The 13506-nt window shown below is 42.5% G+C and overlaps 1 long non-coding RNA gene across 8 annotated transcripts in view; it reads left to right on the forward strand.

Annotated features, from left to right (window-relative positions):
- Positions 1-13506, forward strand: part of LOC130868239 (uncharacterized) — a 39645-nt gene that overhangs the window by 4998 nt on the left and 21141 nt on the right. For all 8 annotated transcript variants that reach the window (XR_009056505.1, XR_009056508.1, XR_009056501.1 and 5 more), the window contains exons 5-9: positions 106-194; positions 3994-4100; positions 4802-5030; positions 5595-5653; positions 7873-7990. This is a non-coding gene — a long non-coding RNA (uncharacterized LOC130868239). The remainder of the gene's footprint in view (positions 1-105; positions 195-3993; positions 4101-4801; positions 5031-5594; positions 5654-7872; positions 7991-13506) is intronic.

Consider the following 13506-nt stretch of genomic DNA (forward strand, 5'->3'; position numbering starts at 1 on the left):
TTTTTTTGTTTTGTTTTGTTTTTTTTGAGACAGGGTTTTATTGTAGATTTTTAAAAATATTTATTTATTATGTATACAATATTCTGTCTGTGTGCATGTCTGCAGGTCAGAAGAGGGCACCAGACCTCATTACAGATGGTTGTGAGCCACCATGTGTTTGCCGAGAATTGAACTCAGGACCTTTGGAAGAGCAGGTAATGCTCTTAACCACTGAGCCATTTCTCCAGCCCTTTACTGTAGTTTTTTAGAGCCTATCCCGGAACTAGCTCTGTAGACCAGGTTGGCCTCGAACTCCCAGAGATCCAACTGCCTCTGCCTCCCGAGTGCTGGGATTAAAGGCATGCGCCACCACCACCTGGCTTTTTTTTTGGGGGGGGGGCGTTTCAAGACAGGGTTTTTCTATGTAACAATCCTGGCTGTTATGGAACTCACTCTGTAGACCAGGCTGACCTCAAACTCAGGAATCCGCCTGCCTCTGCCTCCCAGGTGCTGAGATTAAAGAGAAGGTGTTTGCTGGCAGCTGCACAAGGAACTTGGTCAAATCGTGCAGCCCTGAGCCTTACAGTCCTTTGTATTTTATGCACAAAAACTGCATCCTGATCATCAAACTTCAGATAGCAAGAAGCAGAACTACAGAGGCCAGAAAGCAAGGTTCACAGGGGGCTTTCTTGGAACTACAGATTAGGTCTTTGGTGGACTAGATCCTTGTACCCATTTTGACAGGTATTGGGGCCTACTTACTGGGTTTTAAGGTCAGAATAGTATCTCTAACATGGTGTCAGTTGTGCTAAGGTCTGTTAGAAGTCTATTAGGTTTTTAGTCATTTTTAAATTGAGTTTTTTTCTCCTGCTGTATATAGACTTGAATTCCTTATAGGTACTGATACTAAACCTCCTAATAGTTACCTTTCAATTGTCTTACAACTTGAGTGTTGTCTCTGTACTTTTGTTTTCTTTGCTGTGCAGAAGTGCCTTAATTTGGAATAGTGGGACAGTGGGGATCCTATACCAGGAATTAAGATTATAAAACATCTCTGGTGCTTAGGGACTCCACGGGGTCAAACCAGTTATGAAGTTTCATGAGGAAACATATTGCTGTTTCTGGTGTATTGATAAGAGTGGAGCATCCTCCAGTTATTATTGGTGAGCAGCTGGCAGGATCTAAGGGAGGGCAGCAGTGGACAGACAAGGGAAGGTAAGATCAGTAAGCTATTGCTAGTCAGAATACACATATCTGTGTTGTGTCTGGACAGAATGAGTTTAGTGCTTTGGTTTCCAGTTGTGCTGCGGGTAGGTAAGTCGATTTTTTTTTTTAAAGTACCCAGTGCCAGACTGGTTGCTTTTGTGAGTACTACCTTTGAAGCTCTGGATGAGCAAAAGGAAGTGACCCTTTATTTTTGCCCTGTGCAGCCTACCAGTTGGCATCTGTTTTGCAACATGGACAGTTATTATAAAATTAATGGTTTGGAGGCTGTTCCATATTGTGTTAGGAAAACTCATCTGGAATCACAAGACTGCCCTGTAGGAGTCTGGGACAGGAACTTCGGTGTTAAAATTTTGGTGCATAAACATACTTTGGAAATAAAATACAGTAAAACTTCCTTTAAGGCATGTTTCTGATTAATTTATGTTTCTGTGCACCAGATTGGACCAACTTGGACTGACAGGGTGTAACTCTTGTCCCCGAACAGCTTAATCCTGGTCAGACCATTTGCCCAGTCAGTAGCGGGACACCTGAAAAAGAATCTTACTTGATGGTAGATAGAATTTCCCACTCCACATAGAGCCTGTAATCTCTAGTTAGGACAGTAATACAGGAACTCAGGGATAGGCTTAACTCTCATGAGCATTTGAAATTCACATTTTCCCTCAGCTAGCTCACACTCACCACTGTGTACCTGCCCTAAACTCTAAACGCATTTTGAATCATGCTATCAGCAGCTTTGTTCACCAGAGAAACAACTGTGTTGGCAGTCATGGTTTGTGTTTCTCAAATTTCTCTGTACCTCCAAACCAGCGAAAGGAGTGCTTAGCACAGAGAGTTGGGCACCCAAATGTAAACCTAAATAAATTCCCTGGAGATGGAACTACTATTCTCCTGATGCCTAATACAGAGCTGAAATTGGGGAACCTGAAAGTGTTGTGGGAGCTCACAGCATAAGACTGGGCCTAGGTGAGAATCGTCTCCCACGTGAATATAAATAAATTGATAAAACCACAGTGTGCATATATATGAACGAGTTTTTAAAGGGTGCAGTTTTATTATTTTTAATATTATATGCATTTGTGCTTGTGGCTGTCTGTATGTAACATGTATGCAGATGCCTACAGAGACCAAAAAAAGGGTGTTGGGTCCCTTGGAGCTGAAGTCACAGGTGGTTGTGAGCCACCTGATATGGGTGCTGGGACCTGAACTCAAGTACTTTGGGAGAGCAGCAAGTGCTTTTAAATGCTAAGCCATTTCTCCAGCTCCCATGAATCTTAATCTACCTATCTATAGTTTTGGCAGAATTTGGGGAACCAGAAATTGTCAGTTTGTCTCCCCATTTTCCTTAGTGGTGTTAAAAGAGAAAAAAAAAGTGAAAACAAAGTTCAAGAAAATAGGCACTTGGGCCAGGCGGTGGTGGCACACGCCTTTAATCCCAGCACTTGGGAGGCAGAGGCAGGCAGATCTCTGTGAGTTCAAGACCAGCCTGGTCTACAAGAGCTAGTTCCAGGACAGGCTCCAAAGCCACAAAGAAACCCTGTCTCGAAAAACCAAAAAAAAAAAAAAAAAAAAGAAAAAGAAAAAAAAAAAAGAAAATAGGCACTTGAGTTTACTGCCCAGGACTAGGAAATTAGTATTGTTCCTGGTGCCAGGGGAAAGGGGATATTGACTGGTTTATTTGTGCTCCCAGCATGGCATTTCCTTCAGAAGTTTTCATTCCTAGCTCCCCTTACACAGGACTTCTCTTTGGAAGGATAGATATGAATGATACTAAACTAGAGACTAAGGCAAATAAACAGGGTTTCTCTGTAGCTTTGGAGCCTGTTCTGGGACTCACTCTCTGTAGACTAGGCTGGCCTCGAACTCACAGAGATCCGTCTGTGTCTGCCTCCCAAGTACTGGGATTAAAGGCCACCACTGTAACATGAGGGTCCGCTTTTTGGGGTGTTTCTGTCCTCCCACCAGTTCCCACAGCTGTTTAGTCCCAAAGAAAATCACACAGAGGTCACCATAAGTTATAAACTGACTGGCCCATTAGCTCAGGCTTCGTATTAGCTCTTATAACTTATATTATTAGCCCATTATTCTAGTATATGTTAGCCACATGGCTCCATACCTTTTTCAGTGGGGCAGGTCACATCTTGCTTCTGCTGTGTCTGGACAGGACTGGGGGAAGAGCTTCCTTCCTCCCAGAATACTCCTGTTCTCATTGTTCCACCTCTATTTCCTGTCTGGTTGTCCTCCTATACTTCCTGCCTGGCTACTGGCCAATCAGCGTTTATTTAAAACATAATTGACAGAATACAGAATTGTGCCACACCACACCACTATATGGTGTATATTATCCTTTTATTTCTTCTGGGGGGATTGTTTATTTGTTTTCTGAGACAGAGTTTCTCTGTGTAGACCTGGCTGTCCTGGAATTTGTTCTGTAGACCAGGCTAGCCTCAAACACACAGAAATCTGCTTGTTTCTGCCTCCCTAGTGCTGGGATTCAAGGTGTGTGCTACCAGCATCTGGCACCCTATTTTCCTGTACATTGAAAAGTTGTATATGCATATTATTTGTATGTAAATAGAATGATGAAATCAAAAGAACTGACTTATCGGACACCTAAAATGGTGGTATTTTCTGATGTGAACATTTGAAATGGTTCCTTAGTGATTTGGAAACATATAGCTCCCTGGTATTAATCGTAGTCCCTATCAATTACAGTAATCTAAAAAAAAAATCCCTCCCATCTAATTGAAAATTCAACTCACGAGTTCATCTAATTCTTCTTTCCAGGGCAATTCATGTATCCCTCCTAGGATCCTACTTGTTACCTAGCTTTTCTGGAGCTGTGGATTGTAACCTGGTTATCCTTTGCTTAACATCTATTATTTCACTTATGAGTAAGTACAGTGGGACCAGGATCTATCCCTGGTCCATGAACTAGAGCTTGTCGGAGCCCATTCCCTATGGTGGGCTGCTGTGTTCAACCTAGATATTGGAGGATAGGGCTTGGTCCTGCCTTCGAGTTATACACCAGACTTTGTTGACTCCCCGTGGGAGGCCTTACTTACCCCTTGGGAGGAGTGGATGGGGGATAGGCTCAGGGGTAGGTGGGGGGAGGGGTTAGAGGAGGGTGGGACAGTGAACTGTGGTTGGAATGTGAAATGAAGTTAAAAAAACTGTGTGTGCCAGTTACCTCATGTTTTTTTTTTTTTTGTCTTTTTTGTTATTTTGCCCCCCCGCCCCCCCGCCAACCCTGGAGCTGAGGACTGAACCCAGGGCCTTGCACTTGCCTAAATATTCTAAGAAAATTGGGAGCCTTGGAGGGGGTGGGAGAAGGGACAGCGGTGGAGGGGAGGGGGGAGGAGAAAATGAAAGAATGGGATGGTCGAGATGGGGCAAGGACAGAGAGGGAGAGCAAGGAAGGAGATATCTTGATTGAGGGAGCCATTACGGGGCTAGTGAGAATCCTGGCGCTAGGGAAATCCCCAGGAATCCACAAGGATGACCCCAAGCTAAAACACTAAGTAGTAGTGGAGAGGGTGCCAGAACTGTCCTTCCCCTGCAATCAGATTGGTGATTACTTTAATTTTCATTGTAGAGCCTTCATCTAGCAACTGATGGAAACAGATGCAGAGATCCACAGTCACTGGCTGAGTGTTGAAGGTGCCGTGTTAGCCAAGCTCCAGTTGAAGACAGGGAGGAGCGATAATATGAGCAAAGGTGTCAAGATCATGATGGGGATATCCACAGGACAGCTCACCTGAGCTAATCGGACTCTGGACTGACAGCAGGGGAACCAGCATAGGACCAAACTAGTCCCTTTGAATGTGGGTAACAGTTGTATGACTGGGGCAGACTGCGGGGCCACTGGCAGTAGGACCAGGATTTATCCCTACTGCTTGTTCTGGCTTTTTGGGATACTATTCTCTTTGGAGGGATACCTTGCTCAGCCTAGATATAATGGGTGAGGGTTTTGCTCCTGCCTCAAAGTGATGTGGTAGACATTGTTGACTTCCTATGGGAAGTCTTACCCTCTCTGAGGAGTGTGGATGGGGAGGTGGGATGGGGGAAGGTAGGGGGAACAGGAGGAGGGATGGGAGTGGGAACTGGGATTGGTATGTAAAATGAGAAAAGATTGTTTTTTAAAAAATAAGTAATTAGGGCCGGGCAGTGTTGGCACACGCCTTTAATCCCAGCACTCAGGAATCAGAGGCAGGTGGACCTCTGTGAGTTCGAGGCCAGCCTGGTCTACAAGAGCTAGTTCCAGGATAGGCTCCAAAGCTACAGAGAAACCCTGTCTTGAAAAAAGTAATTAGAAAAACACATTAAAAATAGAAGAAAAAAGAAAATTCAACTCACTTTACTATTTCTCCATTCTCTATACCCTCCAGGTTCACAGTTCAACTCTGCTCCCATGAATCTGACTGAGATTTCTACAGCCTGTGAGAAGGTAGAGAATTGGGCCTGGGCAGGCCTGGCTACTGTCATGCCATACATATTCCATATATGCTGTTGCAAATGAAAGAATTCACTTTCTTGGGTGTGGCAGGGTAAGTGTGGGAGGGGGCATGTTTTAATGTAGGCACATGTGCACTGCCTGCTTTTGGATCGTGGCTTCCTCCAATTGAAACACTGTCCAGGAGGGATCAGGAAATCTTGGGAGCAGACAAACGTCTGCGAGAACAGAGAATTGGAATATTTTTGAGGGCCTCACTAGCACTATAAGGAGTAAACAGCTGCTGGGTTTGGAGACCGGGAAACCTAGCTTCAGAGAGAAGAGATACCGAGACTGTCAAGCAACCCTTTGTGAACATCACCTGTGATGAGAAGGGCTTTGGTGATGTGGCTGCTTTTGAGTTAGCCCTGCTCACTGTAAAGTGAGCCCTTCCCCATACTCCTGTTAGTAACTCCAGTGAAAAGTCACTGCTTCAGCAAGTCAGACTTTGGCACAGTTGTTACTTTAGACTGTTGCAGGCTCCCTTTCTGAGGTCAGAAGATGTGTGTCTTGTTGATTGTCTCCCCAGCAAACGTCTGGCTGGAGGGTAATTTTCCACATCATTCTTCAGGCCATACATACAATTTTATTCTTTAGCTAGGGTCTCTCCTTGGCCTGGGACCTCTCATGTAGGTGTGAGGCCTAGGGATCTGCCTGTCTTTATTTCCCTAGCCCTGTGACAACATTTTAAAAATAGATTCATTTGTTTTATTTTATGTGTATGAATATTCTGCTCACATGTATGTCTGTGCACTGTGTGCATGCCTGGAGATCAGGAAGGAGGGTTTCAGTCCCCTGAAACTGGTGTTATGGACAGTTGTGAGCCACCATGCAGGTGTTGAACAAGTGCTCTTAACTGCTGAACCATCTCTCCAGCCCCATGGGCAGCATTGTGTGTGTGTGTGTGTGTGTGTGTGTGTGTGTCCACTCTAGAGTTAGTGGGACCTGGGAGAATAGATCAATGAATGAAGCAGACTAAAGTCACATGCAGTAGCCAGCTTTATTCACACAAAGCATCAGACAATTTATACACTGAGGGTAAGAAGAATCACATGAGTCAAGGTCCCATGAGCTCAAGCTGTATACAATCACAAGAACAAGCCACACATGGCCAAAACATGTTTTTCCGTAGCGGCATATCAAGAATAGTTTAAATATTTAGTTGAATAACAGCAGCAAGCAAGAATAATCTGAAGTAAATGCACTCCTATCTGTCAGCCTGGGAGGACCATGAAAACACATTCCAGGAACAATTCCATGTTTTTGTTTTTGTTTTTTTTTTTTTGGTTTTTTGAGACAGGGTTTCTCCGTGGCTTTGGAGCCTGTCCTGGAACTAGCTCTTGTAGACCAGGCTGGTCTCGAACTCACAGAGATCTGCCTGCCTCTGCCTCCCGAGTGCTGGGATTAAAGGCGTGCGCCACCACCGCCCGGCTCAATTCCATGTTTTGAAGGAACTCGGGTCACAAGACTCTTGTTTTCTTGGAATGTTCTCATAACTACTCAGAATTCTCCTCACACTCCTGGACTATGTTTAGGCTGTACGTGCGTGCGTGCGTGCGTGCGTGCGTGTGTGCGTGTGTGTGTGTGTGTGTATGAACTTGTATGTGGGTGTATACACATTCACATATATATGTACCGTATGGTGGTAAGAGATTGATTTTGGGTATCTTCAATGTCATATTTTTTGACACAGAATCACACACTGAATGAGGACCCATGATTCACTTAGTCTGGCTGGTCAGCACTTGCTGGGGCTTCTGTTTCCCTACCTGCCCAGGGGTAGGATTCCAAGTTACCCCTCCAGGAGTATTTATGTGAATTTGGGAGGTTGAATTCAAATCATAATGTTTAGGGGATGAGCACTTTACAGATGGAGACTTCTCCATAGTCCCCTGACCCAGTATTTTGTACTTGGGTCCTGGGGATGGCATTAAGGTCCTTGTTCTTGCATGGCAAGTATTTTATAGATTTTTATCACTTCAGCAACTGAGCTATCACCCAGTCTCAGAATTTACTTCTTTTTGGAGGCTATCAAGTGTTCAATTGTGTGTATATATATATATATATATATATATATGCAATTTTTTATCCACCCTTCAGTTGACGAATGATTAATTTTGCCGTTTTGATAATGCTTAATTCATTCAGTATTGGCATGTATCTCTTCCTTCCAGTTACCAATTTCTTATCATTTTCATACGAAAAATTTCTGACTGGCGACATAACTCAGTGGTAGAACTCCTCCTGCCTGACATGTACCTGGATCTGTATTCTATTCATAAGACCCATAATGTAAGTAGGATTAATATGTATATATTGTTGAAATCTTTTCCTTTTTTGAGTTTTCAAATGATGTAATTAGTATGGGAAGTACTAGTTTCCCCTCTAATCTGCACTGAGTTCCCTAGCCCATAAATTCTCCAGCATTTTCCTGTGCCCTTGTGTAGTCGTACTTTCTTGTTGGAACCGCCAGCTCGCAAATAATGATCAGAGACTTATTATTAATTATGAAAGCTCAGCCTTAGCTCAGACTTGTTCCTAACTAGTTCTTATAACTTAAAGTAACCCATGTTTTTGAGTCTACTTTCTGACACATGGTTAGTTGCCTAATCTCCCTACTGTCCATCCTGCTTCCTCTGTGTCTGGCTGATGACTCAACCTTTCTTCTCCCCAGAGTTCTCTCTCCACCTATACCTCCTGCCTAGCTATTGGCCATCCAGCTTTTTATTACACCAATCACAGAAATACATGTTCACACGGTGTACAAATATCCCATGACATTTTTGATTTTTTTTCTCTCTCAAGCTGTTCAGCTGCCACATCTTCGGCTATTCAGAGGAATTTTGATTTGATAGAACTCCATATATTAGTGTTTTCATTCATTCCTTTTGGAGTAAGGTCAAAAACTCATTACAAAGACCAGTGGTCTATAATTTTTTGATTTTTATATCTAGAATTTTTACATTGCAGGTCTCATATAACAAAGTATATTTGTTCATGTTGTTCATTGTTGTATGTACTGTTGTATGCATTGTACTACTAAGGTGGTCTTCCTAAATTAAATTAAGAAAAGGTGGTTTTCAATTTCTTTTTTTTAAGGTTTATTTACTATGTATACAGTGTTCTGCCTGCATGTAGACCTGCATGCCAGAAGAGGGCACCATATCTCACTATAGATGGTTGCGAGCCACCTTGTAGTTACGGAGAATTGAACTCATGACCTTTGGAAGAGCAGGCAGTGCTCTTAACCTCTGAGCCATCTCTCCAGTCCCGCCATTATGGATTTCTTTGGTGGTTTGTACACAAAGCGAATAACACACAATACCTGTTTTCATCCCCTGCGAATTTCTCTTTTCAGTAGAACTTACAGTTGTACTCAATCCATCATCAAGGAAAAAGGGCATTGACTATTTTCTGGTAATAAACTATATGTGAAGTAAGCATCAGAAGGACAGACTAATGGGCAGAGAAAGCATATCAGGAATCAATATTTAGAAAACAATGTAGGTAGTTTTGTTTTCATCCTTGGTAATGATCTCCCCTACCACAGAAGACATTGTCACTGTAAAAGCACATCAGAAATATCACTATGGCCAGCCTTCATTTAAAGCCACCTTTTAGAGACTGGTCTTAATAGTCTCCTGGAAAATGGCAGATAATTACATCTGCGTTTTACATCCAGTTGCCAGCCTGTAAATGGGCAGAACATATTGTCAGGAATTTCATTAAGTTGCCTTCCTTTCATGCTGCCTTCTAGATCATTGTCCAGGCAAGTTACACAACAAAGGCAAGTCTAGATCCAGCAGATGCACAACAAATAAAAGCAAAGAAATCCACTAAAACCGACATAGTGGTACAGTGGAGTAATCCAAACTCTCAGAAGGAGCAGGGCCCCATGGACTGCTGAAAAATGAGGAGTTCAGTGAGGAGTGATAATGTGCAAAATTTAAAATAGAATAAATGGGACAACATAAAAAGAGAAAAGCCAGGGAGTCACCAAAACAATAAAACCAAAGCAATTCCAAAGGGCTGTTGTGGCATATGCCTGTAACTTCAGCCCTCTGATACCTGCTTTGAGTTCAGCCCTAGGCTTCAGCGTGAATTCAAGGGTTGCAGAGCTCCGCATTGAGCTACTCTGTAGCACATATTCTCCTCACAGTTCACATGCTTGCTTAGTGACGGATTGGCCACTCACTCAGTTCCAGAATCTGTCTGTGCTCATTAGGTATGCACTGAAAATCTGGTTGTAAACCAAACTTTGGGGATCAAACTGGCTGGAGATTAGAGTAGGCTGGGATCCAGCTAGTGTGCCTCCTGGCACTTCCTGCCCGCTCTTGGAAGCATTGCAGAGCCCTCACTAAAGCAGATACAAATAGAAATATTATGAGGGTTTCCCTGGCCAGCCAGTTTAGCTTAATTGACAAACTCCTGACCAATGAAACATTCTCAGGGGCAGGGTTTGGAATGGGAGGAGTGGGACTGAGTGGAGCTTTCCAACAATGTTGAAGGGAGCTGCTGGCTGTGTTCCTACCACCCAGCTCCCAGCCGCCTGGCTAGCTTATGCCCCGAAATAACAACACACAAATTGTATTCTTTTAAACACTGCCTGGCCCATTTCTATTAATGTGTGTAGCACCACGAGGTGGTGACTTATCTTGCCTAACCCGTATTTAGTGATCTGTGTAGCACCAGTCTTACTGGGGAAGATTCAGCATGTCTGACCTGGCGGCTTGCTTCATCGCTTCTGCCCTGGAGAGGAGTGGCATGGCATCTGAGCTCACTTCCTCTTCTTCCCAGCATTCTGTTCTGTTTACTCCACCCACCTATGTTCTAACCTATCAGGCCAAGCAGTTTCTTTATTAATTAACCAATGACCTTCCTCCATCACAACAATGCTCTGCTTCATTAACAGAATTTAAAAATTACTTATTAGTGTGTATATGTGTGCATGTGCACACATGTAAGAGTGCATACTTGTGTACATGAATGAATATTCATAATTCGTTTGTTGCCACATGTAGTCAGAAGGCACCTTTGTGGGCTCAGTTCTACCTTTAAAAGTTACTTGGGCCTGGAAAAATGGCTCAGGAGTTAAGAGTACTTACTGTTCTTGTGGAGGACCTGAGTTCAATTCTTAGCATCGGAATGGTGGCTTATAACCATCTGTAATTCCAGTTCCAGAGAATCTGATGCTCTTATTCTGGCATCTGTGGGCACTGGGAATGCAAGTGGTTACAAACATACATTCAAATTTAATGTGTGTGGACATTTTGTCTGCATGTATATTTGTACACTGTGTGAATGCCTGAGAAGCCAGAAGAGGACATTGGATCCCCTGGGATTGGAATTAGAACTGTTTGTGAGTCACTGTGTGGGTACTTGGAATAGTACCTGGGTCATCTCCAAGAGCAGCCAGTGCACAGAATCTCTTGGCCATGTCTGTAGCTCTCTTCTTTCTGTAGATATGGGACTAGGCTATTTTGCAGGCCGTTAATGGAAATCTTTTTAAAATGAAAACTGAATTTATTTAGAGTTGTATCCCAAATTGGGTAGCAAAAATTTCTCGGTATTTCTTGGCCTTGCCAATATCACTGTTACAACTCATAGAAGAGATTATATGCACCTGCATATTTAGTTGTAGACTAGGAGGGAGGGAGGCAGGGAGACACAGAATATGAACTTCTAGCAACCTGGGAAGTCAACCTTTTTCCATAGGACTTCTGTTCAGGTAAAGGCAGACAGTTCCTTGATTATGACATAGAAATAATTTCATGACAAGCCAAAGTGAAGCAAAGTTAGTGAGCTTATTTAGTAAGTGTGTAGATAGGAAATCATGGGGGAAAGATGGTATATAATCCTGAGACATGTGTATGGGCTTCTCAAGAGAAAAGGCCATTATGGGTCTTTAAAATGGCTGTCTTTGTTTGTTTGTTCTTGGTATTTATATGCCTTTTCTCCTTAGCAAATGAGCCCAACATAAAGCCTTCACACTGGCATACACAACAAATGTCATTTTGAAACCTTTGAAAATAGTTACCCCTTTCCACCACCATGTGGGTACTAGGGATTGAACTCAGGACCTCTCGAAAATCCGCAAGTGCTTTTAACCACTGACTCATCTCTCCAGCCTCTTCTTTACCTTTTCATGTCCCCATAATTTTCCATGGCTTTTTATCCTGCTTCAGACACAAGTTACCAAACAGGTCTTTCTCCTGGTGCCAAGCATGGATCATTTCCCTAACAAGTCTGGCATTTCTTGGGGCTCCTTCCTAAAGGACATCTCTGGATTGCTAGGCATATTGCCAGTGGTCACATCTGTGTGAATTTAGCTCAGAGACAAAGATGAATTTTGTTGCACACTACATAGAAAACTTTTCATTTAGTTTTATTTGTATCTTTATATTAATGAGGTTCAATGTGAAGTTATTACATGTATACAATGTGGAATTGTCAATGTAGGCAGTGAGATTCATCCCAGATACCTGGTTATGCTAATAAAAACTATTTCATGATGAGCTTTAATGAAGCATGTTAGGGAGCTTATGAAGTAGGGATAGTAAGTAGCACACACTGCAAATTTAATGTGGGCATTAAGGGGGTGGTATACACATAAGACATGGTTCTGAGCATCTCACGAGGTAGAGGTATACTAAATTTTATTAACATATATTAATTATAAGAACAGTGATTTTCATACATAATACACAACCATTTTGATATTACCACCCATTACCCTCCCTTGTCTCCTTCCTCTTTCCCTTAGACTCTTATCACTAGATATACATGGTTTTTGTGTCTTTTAAACTGCTCAAAGGATATAATTTATAGTGGGTTAAAGGTTTAAGCAATATTTAAAAGTTAGGATTAAAATTAAATAAGAAAAAATATGAACTGGTTTGCTTATTTTACTTAATTTCCTTCTTTTTTTAAAGATTTATTTATTAATTATGTATTGTAGTGTGAGCTGCGGGCCGCTTTCCTGCTGCCCCAGCTCCTGGCCGCCTGGCTAGCTTATGCCCTGAAATAATTACACGGAAACTGTATTCTTTTAAACACTGCCTGACCCATTAGTTCCAGCCTCTTCTTGGCTAGCTCTTACATATTGATCTAATCCATTTCTAATAATCTGTGTAACACCACAAGGTGGCTTACCAGGAAAGATCTTAACCTGCGTCTGTCTGGAGTGGGAGAATCATGGCGACTGCCTGACTTGGCTTCTTTCTCCCAGCATTCTGTTCTGTCTACTCCACCTACCTATTTTTCTGTCCTATCAGGGCCAAGGCAGTCTCTTTATTTAACCAATGAAATTAACACAAAACAGAAGATTCTCCCCCATCAATGTATACAGAGCACACCAGATCTTATTATAGGTGGTTGTGAGCCACCATCTAGTTGCTGGGAATTTTGAACTCAGGACCTCTAGAAGAACAGTCAGTGCTCTTAACCTCTCCAACCCTTAATTTCCTTTTCTAAATGTAACCGTTAAGGTGTTTTATCAGTTCTATTGTTCAGGATTCACATTGACAAGGGCTAATATAGTTAAATTCAAGATCACACACATTAAGGCTTTGCATAAACAGTTCATTTGTTGTTTTTACCAACCTTGCTTGAGATGTCTTTGGGAAAGGAGGCATTGTTTTTGCAGGCAACTTGAATTTCCTCAGTTGTGCTGAAGTTTCTTACTCTCAGATTCTGGGGGTGAGGTTCTTTCCTGGTTGGATATCTCCATACTTTTCTCTGTGGTTTTAAACTTGTCTCAGAATGATTCAGTCAAATTAATATAACCATTGCCTGACAAACTTAGCTCA

Source organism: Chionomys nivalis, chromosome X (assembly GCF_950005125.1).
Source record: "Chionomys nivalis chromosome X, mChiNiv1.1, whole genome shotgun sequence".
In the NCBI taxonomy this organism is placed as follows: Eukaryota; Metazoa; Chordata; class Mammalia; order Rodentia; family Cricetidae; genus Chionomys; species Chionomys nivalis.